The sequence below is a fragment of the Larimichthys crocea genome, chromosome VI (genome assembly GCF_000972845.2).
Source record: "Larimichthys crocea isolate SSNF chromosome VI, L_crocea_2.0, whole genome shotgun sequence".
In the NCBI taxonomy this organism is placed as follows: domain Eukaryota; kingdom Metazoa; phylum Chordata; class Actinopteri; family Sciaenidae; genus Larimichthys; species Larimichthys crocea.
The window spans coordinates 1,532,528-1,552,928 of record NC_040016.1 but is presented as its reverse complement, the minus strand read 5'-3'; the positions used below and the strand labels follow the sequence as shown (position 1 = coordinate 1,552,928).

Sequence of the window (20,401 nt, the reverse complement as noted above, 5' to 3'; positions counted from 1 at the left end):
GTCAGAATCAGTTCATCCGTCCCACGAGCACTCAAATATATGGTGTGTAGTAAGGTATAACCTTGATGTTAATAGTCAAATGCTGCTGTGGTTAGTATTTTATCCCACTGTTTCATTCCCTTACTCATATTCAACCCACAGCGTGAAAACTGTTGGATATTCTCTTTTATATTTTAGACATTCATCTGTTGGTAGCCTTCGATGGCAGCAAACATACATAGATACTCAGGAGAGTGGATGGCGCATAAACAACACAGGTATACAATGCAGAAGAACATGACTCTGCACAAACAGACGGGTCCTGTTTTTGAATGTACATGACACAGAGAAATATTCACAAGATGGAGGATGTTTCTATTTCTACGCACAGATGTTTATCAGTTTATCTTGAACAAACATAACTCTCTGCAGATCCATCAATAGGGGTTTGGAAGACTGCTGCCACATTGTCTCAAACACTAAACGAAATGAATGTCAGTTCCTCTAATAGTTAAACAGGCACTATTCATAGTATGGTAATTGTACTGCACATATATAGTACTTCATCATCTTACGACAAAGTGCTTTACAGGTTCCAGCATCGCTCAGGGACACTTCAACATCTGGACAGGAGTTCTCGCATATCACATTTGTGATTAATAGCCGACCTGTATACCACCTCTCAAACCTTTTAGGGATGAGGGTGAAGAGACTTGCATAACTGAAATATACATATATAAATGACTAAAGTGCTTGTGTTGGAGGTTCTATCAAGTGCTCCAACCTAAATCACATAATAGATTTTTCCTTTCTGTCTTCTAAAATCACCCATATGAGCTTTGATCTGGTGCTCCATATCGGCAGGATGATGTTCATCAGTGCTGTCCTAAAACCTTTACAAATAACCGTTGCAGAAATGATTCATTTGATTTGACAATTTGACATTAACTAAGATCTGAAGCAGGCCAAATGATCAAACTTTAAGAAACTATTTAGCTTATGTGTTAGAATTACATTAAACTGTCATCTGTGGTTGGCTTTCAACAGCTACTCTGCCTCAACTCTTGATGATTTACTGATGGACAGATAGCTTTACTTGTTGCTAAAGTAACCACTAACCGAGCTAACTAGCTAACGGCAGCTACTTGTTGCTTGTAACCACTTAGAGTTGATAAACTGAGCAACAGGTAACTGTAGCTGCTGTCAGCTAGTTAACTCTTGGCTCTCAAAAATTGGGAGAGCAGAACACCCAGAGGATGAGTGCACGGGGTTAGGACTGCCAGGAGTAGGGGGATTTCAGGTCTGGGGTGTAGGAGACCAGGCGAGGAACGCTGGCAGGGAGGAACTCGAATGGGCTCCAGAACAGGGGCCGGGTGAGAAGGTGATGGAACCGGGCTCAGCAGCCTCCCAGTAAACATGGTTGGACTGGGACCACTCTCTGAGACAGTTGCCAGTTTGACGATGGTCTTACAAATCTCCTCTGCTCGCAGTGTAAACACAAACACTCCCCTGGATGACGTGCATCCAGCCTTAGTGGTGGAGCATACAAAATGTCATGATCCTTGATCAGACCATTCAGAACCTGAACATCCACAACCATTGTAAAATATATGCAGTTTCACCTCTATGGTTAGGTTAGAACAAACACCAAATGCAGAAGTGCTGCGACCTTTAACAATAAAATGTCAAAATAAATTGCACAGACACACATACACACACCTCTTAAAAGCGTTATCGGTTAGCTACAAGAAGAAGAATGACAAAAATTCAATTTAACATGTGTCTACAAAGAATAATGTGATTTTAATGTAAGCAAGGCACCCAATGACTGCAAATGTGTAGGATAAGAATAGTGAATAGCTGAGTCTCCCTCACTTTTTCCATGTACAGCCGAAAATACATCAGGAAGCCATCAGGTATCCTTATACATCCTGGTAGAACAGAGCACATTTTGAAGATAATTCATAAAGCACAGAACAACCTGAATTGGAGAAAAATGAAGGGCACTTTATGGAGTTTGGGGGATTAAATTTGGAACTGGATTCATGCCAAACTACTTTTTTCTCACTTCGTCGCACACTGCAGATTCCAAGGACCAATGTCACACTGCACTATACAGCACTGCGTTTGTTGGGGCAGAGTAAGATAAATTAGAAATGGGATTGTGAAACAGATTGAGGCATCAGGCCAGAGGGATCTGCTGATTGGGCTCTTCACTCAGGGAATGCATTATAAATGTCTGTTCACTGGCTGTGGAAAATCTCTCTCATTGATGGAAATTGGACTCAATTGAGTAACAATTACATTAGATTAGATGTTTCAGATTTTGCATCTAAACTGAGTGCATTGATGATTAAGAATTTTATTTTATTTTTTACTACAGTAGATGTCTCACAGCAGGAAAGGTGTAGTTCTGACTTTTCCCACGATGGAGATTCTCTGACTTTTCTTCAGTGTCATCATGAGTTTGACATTTGTTGTTCCTTGACAACTATTGAATTGATTGCCATAACATTATGATATGTGATCCCTTAACGTTTCACTCTGTCACATCACACATCATCAAATAAGACAAAACTAATGACATTCTCACCTGCATAAGCCATGTTAACATTGTCATTGTGAGCATGTTGGTGTGCTGATGTTAGTATTTAGCTTGGAGCACCACTGTGTCAGCCTCACAGAGATGCTAGTCTAGCTATAGATAAGTCATCTTTTAATTTGCTTTTGATTTTTCTAAATGCTCTGTTCAGGCCATGGCCTATTGGGTTTTTGTTCTCAAACATCAAAGAACCCGAAGGTCCATTGATCCTAGGCCTGCTTCGCTCTCTGCTATAAAGTAAGCTGCACCCCTACAAGACTGTAGACTGACTATATCATACTCAACATGTTTCTCTCATATGTGACTGTTTATGTTTGCACACAGCCTGCAGTAACCAGAAGTAAATGACTGTGTTAGAAGTTATCCCAAGCATGTAATCCGTGTGTGGGACTTTGGGTCAAGCCCTGATGCACACGATAAATATAAACCAGTGTGTTGCTTCCATCATTAAACACGTCTGGTTGGGTGTTAGTATAACCGTCTGGAGGATGATGCGAGCTCCTCTCAGTCACTTGTTTTTTGAAAACTGTGTCTGTAGTTGATTTGTCACTGAAGTGTGTTGCTGTGAATCTCTAATTGTGCTGTTGGTCAAAACATGATTCTGCATGGCGGAGCATATTCTTTCTCTCTTATTTTAATGATGGCTGTTCATTAACTTCATTAAATACATGTATTTATTTATTTGATGTACGCTCCAAACCTAGCTGGTCCCCCCAGTGTCTTTCCCTCTTGAGTTAATCACTAAGTAAACTTTTCAGTAGGTGCATTCATACTTACTACATACTCAAGTAGTTATACTATAAAATACCAACATTTGAAGTTTTTAGCCCACATAAGAATATCATACTTTTATGATCAATGATCATTTCTCATATCACAAACCAAAATTTAGGGAGAAAAGCCTGTAGATTATCTGTACTCTAAATTAAACAATTCTTTGTCATCACTTCTCAACCATAAAATCCAATTACAGCAGGACATGAAGGTCACCTTGTGCAGGTGCATTATCAGAAGAACATTAATTATCCAGAGACTCTAACTGCAGCATGTAACTTGTGCACACAGTTCATATAAATGTTGGAGGAACCATGTAAATCTGAGGAGGAAAAGGCTTATGTAAAGGCGAACAGAGACGAGAGTTCTTTAGAAATCTGTTTGGCCATTTCATGAAGATGAGGACGAGTACTTCTCCTACTTATACAATTTGTAGTATTCAGTGAGCAGATGGGAGGCAACTTGAGTGTGACTGAAGATAAATCCCACAGAGGCAGTGTGACAACGCTTTTGGAAAGAATCACACGCGCATTCCAAAAATCTCATGCATGTTATAATTATGTTAATGAGTCAGCAGCGGATATAGCGGCTGGTTTAAATGTGGTCACTGCAATAATGGAAGTTGTGTGTGTGAAAGAGAGAGGTGTGAGTGTATATGACAACAAAACAAGTGCCAACAATATGTTAATTTATTAATGCTAATTTTGAAAAGAATCCTTCTAAATCTCTTTGACTTCGAGGCTGTTTTTAAAAAAAAAGTTGCTCTGTAATTTGTTATTTCATGAAGAGAACTCATGTAGTGATTATCAGATTGTAACAAGATGTATTCAGAATTTGCTCTTGATGTCCTGGAAAGATTTTTGCATGATTGAATGAACAGATGCTGCATTGTTAAGTGGCATTGTCTTTTTGCTTTTTCTTCCATAATAGTGTATTCTGAGGATTACAGTCTGGAATTCATCAAGATGTTAAATCTCACTGATGAGCTCTATGCAAAATGTTAAATCTGTCTTTGATAAATCATTTTTTGCACCATATTTTAAGTGTGCAAGTTCCACAACCAGTATGGTAGATGCTGGGTGAGTGAACTGTGTAGGCATTTCATGGGTAAGGTGAGGTATGGATATAGATACAGAGGGTGTGGTGACGAGCCAATCATAGTGATGCATGATGGCTCAAACAAATGGAAAGACGGTGCTTCAGGAACTCAAATTATTGTCTGCATCGAGCCAACGTTATTTCAGTTTGAATTGTTCTGTATTTCAATAGAAATGGTCATAACTAGAAGTGTTTGCACTGTTGACACACAGGAGTCGGCGTGACTCACAGAAACCACACGATACAGAGTTATAACTGACCAGTCTGGTGTTTCTAATAGTGTTCTAATCAAGGTAAACACAGTGAACAGTAATGACACTGCCCTCTGGCTCCACACAACTGCAATCAGAGGCTGCAGATTTGTCGACATATGTGTCGTGCTGCATTCAGATGGCTGCAGGGATTTGATGAGCTGAGGGAGAAGGAAAAAGCTGCACACAACAGAGACTGTAAGAATCACTCATATAAGTTAATAGATCCACGCAGGCCCCCTCACAAGTGTTCCTGCTTCACCCACATAAAAAAAAGTCCTTGATTAGATTGAGTCTTAGATTGGATAGTGATTAGTTAAAACGTTTTATTTATATTTCAACATTACTTAAATTGTTTGTTTTTGTTGACAAAATCATTGGATCAGCACTAGAAACACAAATAGCTGTCGTGCTTCTTGCACTGGCCACCATGAAAACCTTTAGACTCTTTTATTGCTAATTAACTATGCATATGCAACATCATTTCTCATCCGGTTCTGCTGATTCAGATTCTTCATATTAGTTCTGCAAAATTAGACTGTAACTCTGGGGAAGTTTAAGGACAACGTTCTTGTAAAACAATTATTTAAATTTACCAATTTCATATTTAAACTTGTACTTAAAGAGGTCTTCAACTTGACCAAAGATAAATGTGTATGATTTCAGGATCCACTAGGTATTACATGTCAATGGAAGTACAGAACTCCTTTGCTCTGCAGCACATCAGAAAGTTTTTGAGGACAGCAGTCTGCTTTCGTATTCGTTCTTTGAACTTCCTGCATGCTCTCAGCAAGGGGATGGAGTACAGAGAGAGACAGTACTGGAAAAACAGCCAGCTCAGCCAGTCCTCAGGGCTAAAAAGTCACACATAAGAATAAGTTGAAAATAAAACTCTTTCAGTAGATGCCAAGTTTCTGCTTTAATGAGTTCGCACTTGGGTTCCAAAAGTTCTAAATAAACCATTACGTCGACAGGGATGCAAGGTCAGTGTGAGGCAAAGATTAATTGGTCTTTCTGTGTTTTCATTAGACCTCAAATCAACCCACTCAAGATACAAATAGAGTAGTAAACAGTAAAATATTTGACTTAAAGACAACCAGGATTCATTACTCTGTAGCTCCAAAAAATAGCTCTCACATTCTTAATCATACCATCCATACCACCATCATACCCAAACATTAATCAGTGACATCTTCTGACTTCATATAGCACTAATAAAATTAGTCCAGTGTGTACAGTGTTTACAAAATATGACAGAAGTGCATAACTGTACTTTCATTAGTGTATAACCACCACTTAGAATGAATCTTTTGCATCTACAGATGCTGTTGGTCCTGTGCATATTTGTGCATTGACTAATACACAAATTTACAATTACATGATATACCATTATATATTTTGCTACTCTAACTGGTTGTTGTGTCCAGTCTGCAGTCCATCTAGCGCAACGCATCAGGCTCAAGAAACTCAAACAAAAAGAAGAAAGAAGATCAAACTGTCAAACCAGGCAGTGCAGATCAAACATGATTCTCTAACTGTATTGCTTATTTCTCACCTCAATTGTTTTCAGGAAGAGTGTTTAGCTGCAATTTGATGAATTTCTGCTTGAAAACTGACTGAGTACTGAACTTGGACTATTGTCCAGAAGGATTTGATCTGTGTCTGTTGATAACACCCTTTGGGAATTGAAAATTAACTGAGAAGTTTCAGATTAATTAGCATTTGCAAATTAGTCTTGTGATGTCAATATCATTTAAACATGATATTTTTTACTACTTACTGTACATGCAGCTATGATTGTTCTTTTATGGTTGTATGTGTATGTTGTGTGTGAAATTGAGCAGCAAATATCTTTCATTTTAATTTCAGATAAAACTTTTGCATCTTAAAACCACACAAAACTGTTGCTTTAGGCAAGTTTTTTTTCCTAATCTGACAAAAGTTCAGAGAACAGAAGTTATTTTTTTTTACTTTCATTTTCTTGCAGATATTTCAGTTTGATCACCAGCAGTTTCCTCTAGACAGGATTTCATTAAATATAACTTATACAGCTTTAACCTTACGTCAAGTTTGCCCTTGATATAATTCTCTGTTGACCCAGTTCCCATACAGCAGTTATATTTCAACATTCATGCTTGAGTTTTCTGAAAACGAAAGGCTCTAATTCCCCTGCACATGAATCAAGAGTCCACCCTGTTCTAATATATAATATTGACAGATTAGCCTACTGATATTTTGTACATATGCTGATATTACGAATGGTTTGTGTGATCAGGGTTTCTTTGCCTCTGTCTTTATTAGATTAAAACGCTTAGATCTTGAAGAACCTGTGGAGGAAACTGCTTGTTGATTTAAGGAGTTGGTTCCTTTTGTTCCCCAGAATTAAAACAGTCAATTAGCTGTCCAAATCAATCAAAGAGTCCACTTAATTTGAATAACATTAGCCTTGAAACACCAATCCCTGGTCTCAAGCTCAAACTGCCTGAAGCTCATTCTAAGTGCAAACAATGTACCTCCTTTTCCCAGTGTTCTCCCGTTGCTTCGCCCTCCCTTTATGATATGTTTGTCTTGTCCGTCTCTCTATATCTGTGTGAGTACTGCTGGGCGTGGCTCCTAGTTCTCTCTCACCTGCCAGCCTACCAGAAATTTACCACCATTTTGCCACCATCAGTCCTACACCACCAAGACATCTCCTGCTACCTTGCTTTTCACTTTCTGGGTTTCATTATTGAAAGTAGACTGATGGGCAGACCCAAAGTCAGAGCAGTGGCCTTAACTCACCTCTAGGAAGCAGTTACAAAGATTCTTGGGCTTTGCTAATTTCTATCACTAGTTCAATTCACAAAGTTGCAGCACCTCTACCCAAATGGAGGGGGCAGAATAACCATTTGTGGCTTGGACAGACCATAACAACCTTGACTACATCTGTCTGTCAGCTAAGTGGTTTAACTCCCACCAAGCACAATGGGCCTTGTTTTTCCTATTTCACCCTTACCTATTGTCCTGGCTCTTCAAATGTGAAGCCAAATGCTCTCTCCCACAGAGGAGCTAAATCCTAGTCCTGACACTATTCTTTCTCACTCAGTTATTGTGGCCACTGTTATTTGGGAAATTGAGCAAGCTGGTAAAGAGGCACAAATAGGGCCAACAGGACCCCCTAACCATTTGTTTGTTCCTGATTCTTTCCATTCTCAGCAGTTGCAGTGGGTTGAATGGGTGCCGCTTTTCCTGGCTACGTTTTCCTGGTATGACTTGAATTGGTGACCGTCAATGAACCTGAGCATTGGTTGTTGCCTGAAACATCTACAACTGTAGGAAAGTGTCTCATTGGACTCTGGAAGGTCTGCTCCACCTATTACCCATGCCCAGCCGCCCTTGGTCTCACATCATTCTGTATTTTGTCACCTGTTTACTTCCATCTCAAGGTAGCATCGCTGACAAGTTGCTAAGTACCAAAGAAACCTCTGACTTGATGACTTGTGTTTTCCGTCTGCATAGTCTTTTTCCTTTGGGTCCACACTGTTCATTACAACACCTTCTTCAGCTTTAGGGTTAAAACATGTTAGAATATAGAGACAGTGGCATATACAGTAGAGGCAGTGGTTACATAGTTTAGTTAAAGGCTGATTTGTCTACATAAAATACTCTGTAAACACCAGTGGACCAATCAGCCAATGTTCTATTCAACCCCGTGAGGCGGGATTGATCAAATTATAATGTTAAGTATAAGACATATAAATCTTTCAGTGGGTTGCCCTAAGCTGTCTGTACCTGTTATAAGCCAGAGAATCCATACATGTTTCAACTGTGGACAGTCGAGTGGCAGACGGTGTAAATGGAGACTGCTGGTAAAATGCAGACTGACTGTGAACACAGCACGCTAGCTCTACAGGCCCTGGCTCAAGAGAGATGCACTACCTCCAGTCAATATGTGCGCACACAGACACACACACACACACTGTACATATGCGTTTGTGCATGGATACCTTTGTTAAACAACACCACATGTACATAGTCACACAAATACACACAAACATGGACACACACACAGGACAGAGACGCACTCAAGGCAGACAGCACCTGTCTCTCTCTGCCTGACTGTCTCTCCCTGGGTCTGCCATAGCACAGAGTCCAGGAGAAGGAATGTAAAATAAATCCTCATTCTGCATCACCCATCGTACAGCCAGCCTCCCCAAACACCGCCCACATTGACACACACTCTGAGGTGACCAAGGTCTCGAAGCCCATTGACAGATGGATAGAGAGAGCAGTGAGGTAGGGCAGGAAGGATGAAAATAGTGTCTTGGACTAAATTATCACATAGCATTTCTTCAGACAGCTTTTAGGTGATTAAGTGTTTATCTCTGCTGCCTCCGAGTAAAAATATGAAGTGGAAATTGATGGCAATGAGAGCCCACATTTCTTTCCATGTTGTAACTGTGAAATAATGTGTTTATGTCTATCAGCGTATACGTGGGCAGCATATAATGCATTTAGACTTGTATCATCCGCTTAGACCCAGAAGCTTGTGAGTGTTTTTTGTGAGGGCTTAGGGTAAGTGTTTGTGTGTAGTTTTGTGTATTTATTTATATCTTTTCATAAGTGTTTGATCGGGGATTAAAGTGCTTCCGATGTCTCCAATCTATTATTAATTTATTGATTTAGCCTACAAACAGCATATTCACTTACTCATTCCCTAGCCTTGGTTTTCTGGCTAAATGGACTACTGGCCATCTCTCACATATGTGAAAATAGCAGGTTCCAGGTGAAGTCTCATGTAGGAGAGAGATGCCAAAAATCTACAACTGGTCCTTACTTTACTGCCAGAAATGTTGTAGGTAGCTGTAGGCCTGCTTTAAGCTTGAGTCAGTGAGCACAGTATAGCAGGTTACAGCTGCCAGCTGAGCTCTGCAACCAACCAAAATGAACTCATGTCAGTGAAGCTACCAGGAAAAAAATATGACCATTGTGCCTTTCAGCAAGGTTGCTGAATGATAATGTAACGATAAGCGGGCCTCGGGTTAACAAGTACCCACATCAGGCCAACCACTGCGTGTGAGCACTGGGTCTTGCTGGTAACATGATTATTTGTTGTGATGGGACTATGTAATAAAAACATCATGATGGAGAGATGTGTTGCAGTTTAGTTTTATTTTCTGCCATATAACAATGGGTGAATAGAATCACATCACCGAGCCATGAAAACAACTGTGCAATATGACACTCCAGATTTTCAATTATACTGGCAGGTAGCAGCCATTAAAGTGCCATTATTGTTATTAAAATCTTTGCTGTCTTTATTGCAGGATGAAACTCAGGAGACACTTTCAAAGCCCCAGCGGGACACAGATATATATATGTGTAACTGAATACGTTACATTCAATTTCAGCCTGTTGAGACCTGTAGCATTACCAATGATGCTATTACCGCTGTCTGGAATATGGCCGACGGTGCTGCCAACAACCTGGCTATGGCAGTGATCCTCAATTTAACATCCTGTTTATTGGTTTAGAGCAGCTGCTGACGGCAAAAAGTCGAACCCCCCCCCCCATCCCTGCCACTGTGATATTGTTAGCCTTGAACATAGCGTCACCGGGCCCTTTGTGAGTTAGAGGCCATTTGAAGAGAGAGAATAGAGTACAGAAGGAAGTAGGCTGGAGGGATAAAAGCCTAACTGAAACAAATGATGTGCTTGCAGGACCTGACCAGACGGCCCAGATTCATGAGAAGCAAAAGATGGATGAATGTCAGTGGGGAGGCTTTCACGAGAGGAGGGAATTGGATTTTACGGAGGAAAACAAGATGGATGGATGCAGACCGAGCCACTGTGGCTTCTCGGCTAGTGGCTCTGCTGTCGGATACCTCAGAGAGGTTGGTGAGAAGGGGGCCAGCATGTCACATTTAACAGACAACAAGAAGGGAGGACAGGCGTGCTGGAAAGTAGGACAAGAACAAGCTGGCCTACTGTAAAAGCCCATGGGATGCTGATAGATAAAGAAAGACCGCTCACACTGTCAGCAGAGTGCTGCATTCACTGAGCCGCAACAATAGCCTCTTAAGACACCAAAGCAGCAACACAGCAAGAAAGCAACGTGTGATTTTAAGCTTTTATTAGAGTTGTTTGTTTATGTGCTATTTATATTTGCTTGCGGCAATAGATTAGTCACCGGCTATATTACAGGTTAAGTATTGTTTACCTCTCTCCTTTTCACAATATCCGTGATTTAAAGTGGTCTCTGAGTCACATGGTGTAATGGCTACTGAGGATTTAGAGACCAGAGTCTTAAAATATCTAAAAATCAAAAAGCTGCGAAATGGCCGTTACAGAAAACTGATGTATAGCACACTGGCATGCAATTAGTTGAATAGCCTCAGGGTTATTACAGTTGAAAATTGGAGTTTTATGCTGGTTTGACCTGAAAAGGACAGCATAGATGCGTCACTGTGTTCACTTTGTTGGGTTAAAAAGTCACATTTTCTTCAACCATCATAATTTAATAAACAATTCAATCCGAATATATTCATCCTCCAATTTTCACAGAGATAATACCAAAAAATAAGCAGCTTGAGTAAACCACTTTAAGTGAGGAAATAGGGACAGAAGGGCATGGAGAGGAATCTAGGCTAAGTATGAAAGGTCTCAATATGCTTTTCCTCACAATAATAGTCTCTAAATGGTCCTTGTGTACCCTGCAGTCTGCTTTGTGTTTTTTTCCTCTCAATAAAGAAGCATGAAGCAGACATCTGGACAGTCTTCGAGTACTGGCTCAAACATCTGCTACAGCTCAGCTCAGATTGTGTGTGTACTGTGCAGGTGTTCCTCAGACGCATTTCTTCATGCTGGAAATTGACATAATTACTTCATTTGAGTCAGTTGTTCTACTATAAGGGACAAGCAAATGATCAGTCAGTATCATTGGACAACTGGATTCATCTATCACCACCTGCACTAAAGCGTAATGCTGAATACATTTGAAAAATATATTTTTTATAATGGGAAGAAAGCAGAAATGTTACGGTTTATTAAAAGTGATACTGTGATTAGATATTATTGAGTAAAACGTTGAAAAGTAATCAGTAAAACTTGCATTGTATTTGTGCAGTTGCTGAAATTTTGTGTAATGCAATAATTGTGCCGCTTTGATTGCCCTTTGTTGTTCAGTAATCACTGCGTACTGTATGTAAAACAGAACTGTGCAGCAGCATACTGATGTGCAGATGTCCCCATACTTTGTGTTTAATCACTGATGTAACTATGAACGCAACACTTTGCCCTTCAATCTATTCACTTTGCCTCCGGCACGGTGAGGCATGTAATGTCACACCTGGCTGTGCAGCTTCTTATTGGTGTTTCATCACTATTACGCTGGGACCCGCTATCCATGTACTACTTTATGTTGGATGACTTTTAAAGCCTGAAATGTGACGGAACCTAGGAAAGGCTACCGTGACCCCAGATAAGGGGAAGAAAATGGATAGATGGATGGATGGATTGGTCCAAAATAAATTCCAATCAGTCACTTTGTGTTTAGTGCTAATTAGAGAATGTTAGGGCTGTACTTTAAAAATAATTTTTCTGTATGTGTCGGATTAAAAAATCTAAAATCAATTGTTTAATTTGTCACTGCTTCTTCTTTTTACAACAGCTTTACAAAGTATCATCTGCCTATCGTCACTGCATTCACTAATCATACAGCCACAGAATACATTTAATGTAATGCAGAAAGAAATGAGGATTCTACCATTGAAACGCTACCCCCTTTGGGTTTAGTGTTAAGGCGAGGTTAAAGGATTTAAAGGGTTTAAAGGAATCAAAGGCTCGCTGCCTTTTGATGACACTTAAAACAAGTTTTAAGGAAATGAGAAGTGGAGGGTGATCATCTTTGCTGAGAATGTGGAGCATTGCTATGTGATGTATTTCTGCTATGTTCTACCAGGCATTGTTGTTTAAGTCCCTATGAGCATAAACCACATTTACACACTTACACACACACACACTACTTGTAATTAACAGCACAATATTGTAACAAATTACAATAAGAAAAGATTAAGAATAGTACTAGACTATATTTAACTAAAGAGGAACAGTCTGCTGCTGACTGTGGAAAATCTATTCTTATTTAGCATTGATTTTTAAATGTCAGATGACAAACACCTTTAAAAAAATTTAAATCAAACTTTACAAGATGGAAACATGGTCCTGAACATTTTGTTCCTGTCATCTTTGCATCACACAAAGATGATGTAACATTTGATTTGACTTTTTTATGTCTCCATACTTGACAAGGATTGCTTAGTTTGTCTTATAGGCTAGCCTGAAACACTACTGACATGTCTTCTGTACAGTTATGATTCATGAAAGTGCTGCAGATCTGTATTTTCACATCTGTGACTTGTCCCAGGAGAATCCTCAAAACACACACTGCAGTGATGCTAGCCGCCTTAATGTTCATAGTCATCACTACTGACACATGTCCTCCTGCTCCCCAAATTGCTTTAGAGGAGGGTTCCAAACAAAAACATGACGCAAGAAAGTAGGCTACTTGTTGTTGTTGATACTTTAATATTCACTGATGTCATCTTGAGGTCTATATTCTGCCACTGCCTGCTGGAGGTTGTGATAAACTATTATAAACTATATAAACTATATACTTTTACTTGTTGTTAGCAGTTTGCTAGTTTATCTGCTATTTCTAGCTGCTGTTAGATAGTCAGCCGTGCAGCTAACTTAGGCATCCTATTAGCTGACTCTGCCCAGACTGGGAGCTTAAAGCCAACCAGGGGAGTGTTGTTGTTTAACGTTATACATCTATTACAGAAGCTCTGACTGCCAAAGCACTGTATGTCCATGAAAGAAAACATGTAACTTCCCCTCTCAACAGAAAAGGTATTTTCTTTAAAACAAAATACAACAACTTGAACAGTAGTCCTGAGTAGAGTGGTCTAATAACTTAGTGGGTGGATGGGCATATTTCTGTACATTGTGGCCACGCAGAGCCATTCTGCGCCTGGAGCTGATGACCAATCAGAGAACTCAAGCTGACATTGGTTCATTATTGGAAAAAAGTAGAAAAGTAGAAAAAACATGTTTTATGCATTGCAGTCAGAACAGTTTACCTCATTATTTGGGCTTGTTTAAGATCAACATCCAACATTGTAACATTATGCATAGGACAAAAACTAAGGAAAAGCATAAGAGGTCCTCTTTAAACAGATACACACACATTTTTTGGGTGAAACACACTGTGATAAATTTAATTTGGTCTGCTTTATTGGCACTGCAGAAGAAGGCGCTCTTGCAGTTCGTCCTTCTTAGTTCCTTTAAAAAAAGTCGCCGATTTTTCCCTCTCAAGACAGGGGGAACACATGACTAGAGGACAGAGTGGAAGTCAAATTATCACAGAACGGACAGATAACACACTAAAATGGGCTAGAGGAGTAAAATAAGTTTGACATTCGGTTTGTAAGACTAAAAACAAACCCATGGGCCATATTTATCGGACTTCTAGGAATTACTTATAAGAATAACTCAAAACTGCAACACTAAAAAGTCAAATAAATCAGTCCTGCTCTACAAAGGATCCTTCATAACATACAATGCTTTTTCACAGATTTTCTTATAATTAATGCATCCAATCTAATATAATATCTAATACATGAATGAATATTCTATCGTTTTATCCCTTACTGTTGATCCCTCACATGCTTCACATTGAGTGAAGCATGTGAGGGATCAACAGACTGTGATTAGTCTGACGTATCTACTGCAACAGGCAACAGAAGACTGCACAGAATCTAAACGTAGAAGTAGAACAACTCAAGCTGAGCCCTCATTTTGTTCTACTAAGGTGCTATCTTTGTACCAATAAGACAATTTTGTACGTTTTGTACTGAATTGTAAATGGGGACAAATTAGAATCAGCATGACTCATCTATGATACACTTTATACTCACTCATATTTCTGCTTTAAACATAAGAGGAAAGGATGTCACAAGAATGCAAAACAAGACAGACTGCACAGTTGTTACCTAAAACCGTGGCTACAGTTCAACAACTCCTTTTGTGTTAATGTTGTTATATTATTATTACATTTTTTTAAAATCTGCAAATCCCAAATGTTCACAAAGAGTGAATATGTGGAAACAAGGGTAAAAACAGAAAGAAAACACACACATTGTGGATAATATTATTTTACACAGCCATAACCATAACAAATGTGATCAAACTATGGGATCAAAACCTTGGCTTAGTATTTTCTACACCATACTTTTAAGAAATCTTGAAGCACCAAGAAGTCAGTTTTCTTATTTATCCATGTTTCCTCCCTGAGGAAAAAAAAAGCGTATTCCTGTCCCTGTGATCTAAATAAATAGGACTTCTCCTGCTTGAGGCTCTCCTTTAATTTTCCACTTCATATCCTGAGTCAAGCCGTGTAAATATGACAAACAACCATGCCGGCCTGTCACAGACAAATTCAGTGTCACCTGCAGAGAGGAAGGATTGAGACAACTGGTGTTTTCATCCGCATGCTGTCATTCACGGGTAGAGACACTCACTTCATGACGGGGGAGTCGGCTGAATCCTTGGTTTCCTGAAGCGGTTTAGAGTGTCAGTAACTCGTCTGCAGGATGTGAATAGGTGATTCACTGACAGTGAGATGTGTCACCGGATGTGTTCTCCCCGTTGAAGCTATGATTATGCTGATTCAAGGAGAAAACATGATGGGGATGAATTGGTGTATTTCTTTGACCTTGGCGGCTGAGTAATAACCTGTTATGGAGACTTCCTGGGATTCACAGGTGAGAAGAATGCAATTAGCATGGGTGAAAGATGCATTTAGCACGGTAGGAGTATATACAGCACGAGCACTGCTCTACTTTTACGTGCACGACTTTTGCAGGGAAAAAAATATACTGTATGTAGGCCATTTTCAGCTGAGCAATCGTAAAGAGAGCTGTGGCAACACACTGTGCTTTGCTGTGGTATGGGCTTTGTATCAGAATCTTGAAGTGAACTCCTCCACCAAATATGCAGCACTTGACAGGACTGGCTTCTTTTTTTACCTCCCACCAAGACTTAAGACATCACATTTAAAATGCTAAGTAGAATTGAATATGTCAACCATAACTACAGAGACTCTATTAGTCCTCTTTAATGTAAATCACAGAGGCGTTAGGAGATTCCTTTGAAGACTGAACATTACTGTGTCACTGCCAGAGGCTTTGGAGGTGCTCAGGCATTGGTGAATTCCACGGAAATACAGCTTAGTCATCTCTGACTCCATGCTGTGTGTTTGCTGGTGTGTGAGATCACTGACTTTCTTTTCTTTCTCTCTTTACCGTCAGGGTTATCCGTCCTCATTCCTACTGTATGTCACTTCAGCCTAATGAGATGTCTTTCCTACACCTTTGTCATCTGCTCCACTCCACACTGAAAAAGGTCTCTCCACTCTCGATCATTCTCTGGTTCTTTCGCTCCACCTCCTCCTCCTCCTCCTCCTCTGCTCTCTCCTCTGTCTTTCTCTCTGTGTGGCTGCAGAAAGCTCTTTAAAGATGCCCGGGAGGCTTAACCACTTTGACATTATTACATGAGCCTGTCTCTCTCAAACCAATCCCAAGCCAATTGAGAAGCTTACGTCTTTGCCACAGCAGCTTTACTAGGAAGAGGGAAGCTCCTAGTCCACTGACATGACCAAACACCAACTGTACACTTCAACACATCTGGCTCATTCATGCATTTTCATTGCTGAATGGACAGACATATAAAATAAGAGAGGAATGTAATTTACATTTACTTCACAGCACAGTACATTTCTGCTGAAGAGCAAATACAGCTTAAGGGAAATCCATAATGCCAGATTTAAATATTCTATATGTGCTGTACATTACATTTGCTGTTGTGACTCATCGTGCTGTAATGAAAATTATAATCAGCTTATGTAAAAGTTCTTTTTGATATTCAAACAGCACGTCACACAGTGTAGCATAGTTTGTAAAATTTAAATATCTGCAGCACATTTTTTAGGCGTTGAAGAGAAAGATTTCCACTACTGTGTACACCCATTTAATAGTTATTTTAATACAGGAAGTTTTGAAAGATTTTCAAGTTAGGTGACTTTAATCATGCGTACCCCTGCCTGCAAACAATCATCGTTACCACTTTAATTTTCAGGTCATATTTTATGTTTTAACATACTGTTGACTGATGGTGGCATACAGGCAGCTGACAAATGAATGGAAACACGTGGAAAAACATAAAGAATGCAGATGCACTAGGGTCATTAAATGTTTGAATTAGTCCGAAAATATGTGATGTGTCATATGTCATGGCCTTTACAGTTACCGTGCGTCAATCATTAGGTGGACTGACCTTTCTACCTATTGATCTGTTTGATTCAATATAATCGAAGCTTTAAAATCTCTTACATCAAATATCATCAACTTGTATCGCGTGTCTGCTCATCTCTGCCCCACTGCACCAGCCTCAAATGTACATTACCCTAGTCATTACTCCAGTGCTTCTATCCCTTTAATGGATTTTGATATTAAATGAATAAACTCAGCTATCACTCAAAAAGCGCACAGCAGTCCTCACTCACCACGCAAAAGTTTCAGGACAGCAAACTTTAAAAAACAAAAAGCCCTTTCACTTCCCTGGAAGTGTCCATATTTGTCAAAGCACACTGGGTTCAGTTGACCTGTCAGCTCGATTTGACTTTGCCTTTTGTTCAACAGCCTCATGCACTGGAACGAAATGCAGGCAGAGACACAGCGGGGAATGAATGGCAGCGATGGAAGGAGATTAAAAAAAAGAAAGAACAGACAGATCTTCAAGAACTGTGTTGCACACACAGAGATGATGATGACATATCAAGAAAGAGACATCTAAAGTGGTGGGAGGCGTGTTTGTGTGAGCTAACGGCAAAGTACAACCCTCCTCAGAACAATTAGGTAATCTTAGCAGTCTGTTCTTATTTCTTTATTTCTATTTTTATATTTAAGGAAAGAGTGAGAATGCAGTCTCTAAAGCTCCTGCTCAACCTTGACGTGATGACTTTTTTAGACTTTTTTAAACCCAAGCCTGAGTCATATTTCCCAGACTGCTGGTCCTCCTCTCACATTTAATACGACTGCGTGGCTGTGACACAGAATGTGATAGCACCACTTCCTGTGCCAAGTACACAGTGTGTCTCTGGGGGGGTGGAAATGACTGTAGGATGCAGGAAACTGTCTCATCCTGGCACCCACGCTGATAAGGTCCATGTTCATTGTTAATGGGTGTCGCTGAATGAAATCCAAAGATTAACAACAATTCAAAACAATGCCTAAGAGAGCTTTAATCCCTGAATAACTTTGACAGTGGACTGAAAATAGCACTGTTTTGAACGTGTCAGCTCTTCTCTTTGTTAGCACGGTTATATTTGCACTTGCACTGTTGTCGAGGATCATTGAATACATAGCCCAGTCAAAACTAAGGTTTGCTTTGAAACTATACACCAAATTCAACATCTATTACCGCATTTAGCCACATATGTTATTTCTCCTCAGTATTCTGCACAGTGGACCCTGGTTGTAAAGAAATGTATAAGACCATGTGGTGCTCAATCTAAACAGACATATGACTCACTCATATGTAAAGCAGGTAAACATGCTCTTTCTGCTCAAAAACAAAGACTATTTAATAATTAAAATATAATGTGTTTTCTTCCTTGGAATTGAGGTTTAGGAATAGTTAACAGGATTAATTTGTCACCAACCCTCATACTTTTATGCTAATTCAGCTTCTTAAGATCTTCAAGAGCCTAAATCGAGTCAAGCTGTGAAGACAGAGGCACATTCATCAAAAAAAGGCGTATCAAATATCATCATTTCTATTTCTAAAAGTCTCCAACTGAAGCCGTCTTGGAAAATAAATCTTTCACAGAGCAATTGACCGTTCAATAAGCCCCGAGTCCCTTAGCTACTGCTGCCTCTCAAGCTCTCTGTTCAGGTTTACAGTGATAATGGTGGTAGATTTAGTGCTCAAAATTCAAATATAGGTCTCAGGAAAGAAATATTTCCAGCCAATGACACATCATTTTTCTAAGCTGAAATGACAACTGTTTCTAGCTAGTAAATGTAGTTAAGACTATCTCTACAAGTTGATTGAACATGTTGGTGTCTTAAATATGCATGTGATGATCAGATACTAGTTTAAAAGTTAAAGTTAAAGCTGCATGTTGCAGGTACAACTTTTTTCCTCACCAATAGATGATCTATGTGGAAGATATGGACATAAAGAAATAGCTCCTATATTGTAGCATAAAGCTAGTTAGTCCTAATTTTAAGAACATTTTAAGATCAGACTCTTATTTTTAATCCCACATAAGCTTGTTTAGCTGCTTACAAACTTGTACTGGAAAGATAGAGGTTAGATTTATGCAGCATTGTTTTTATTTTCAGTATGCTGCTTTTTAACGTGATAAGAGAAAAGGCTTTAATGAGGACTACCCAAGTGTTTGGCAAGCGTAACATTGTCTGTGAGTGAGTTTGGCTGTGTTTGCTGGAGTGTCGACTTTCCCAAATCCAACAGAGTACACTTATCTAATATGCTCTGTCTACAGCAGGGGTCCTTAATGTTTTTCAGGCCAAGGACCCTGTAGCTGATAGACAGACAGAGCAGGGAACCCCTACTACTACTAGCATACTACATATGTTGGATTTATGCTAATGTGTGTTTACAGACATATTTTATTTAAATCGAAGACAGAAAGATCAAACAATAGTTTGACCCCCTGTTGAAGACAAGGGAATATTTTTAACCACGGCTCAATTGGCAACACTATGAACACGAAATAGTCAGTTTGAGTGCAAGTATGCATGTGTTTGTGTGAATGCTATTTCTGCCGTTCTTTTCCTTGGGGTTGGACACCTGCCTGAGGCCTGTATGGTGCATGCAACAGCACAAGATATGTACGTCACAGGCTATAACTGCTGCGTGAATGCACGCTAACCCGCCGTAAATACTTTAAAAAGGGGCCTTTATAATATATGTAGTGGCTGCTACCTCAATTTTTGCTGTTTGCACTCATGTTGTTATTTACTTCCCTGCATATGTGAGGAAAAGAAACAGATGTGGGCATCTTCACAGGATTGCACGACAGCCCTCTTCCACTGCCTGCTCCAGGCTTCAGTTCTGTTTTTTTGCCTGGCCAGATGGGATGCTCAACTTCCACACAATCCACAAACACACACAAACACACACACACACACACACAGACACACACACACACACACACACACACAAATCCAAACAACAGATGTGCTCCTCTACTTCCTTGCAACAGACCACTGGAGGTCATGGTCAACTGTGGTTCTAGAAAAAAGAAAGAAAGAAAGAAAGAAAACAAACAAACAAAAATCGGCATTAACCTACCCCATCATTCACCACGTCATCACCACTTCCATCCATCCAACCATCTATCCCAGATTTGGAGCAGACAGCAGGTGGTTTCAAATCCTAAGCCAGACACAGTCACGCGTCATAGTTCCAGAAAGGCTCAAGCACGCCATTTTAATGGGTCCACAATGACTACTGTAGCTTACTGAATGGGTAGGACATGATGCTACAACAGGTAAATCACAGATGGAGGAAAAAATGACATGGGGACAAGGACAACAGAGCTCGAGATCTGAAGGATGAGGAGATGAAAAGGG

The 20,401-nt window shown here is 39.8% G+C and overlaps 1 protein-coding gene across 1 annotated transcript in view; it reads right to left on the bottom strand.

The window, feature by feature from the left end:
* Window positions 1–20,401, bottom strand: part of dlgap4b (discs, large (Drosophila) homolog-associated protein 4b) — a 99,786-nt gene that overhangs the window by 35,892 nt on the left and 43,493 nt on the right. The window lies entirely within an intron of this gene.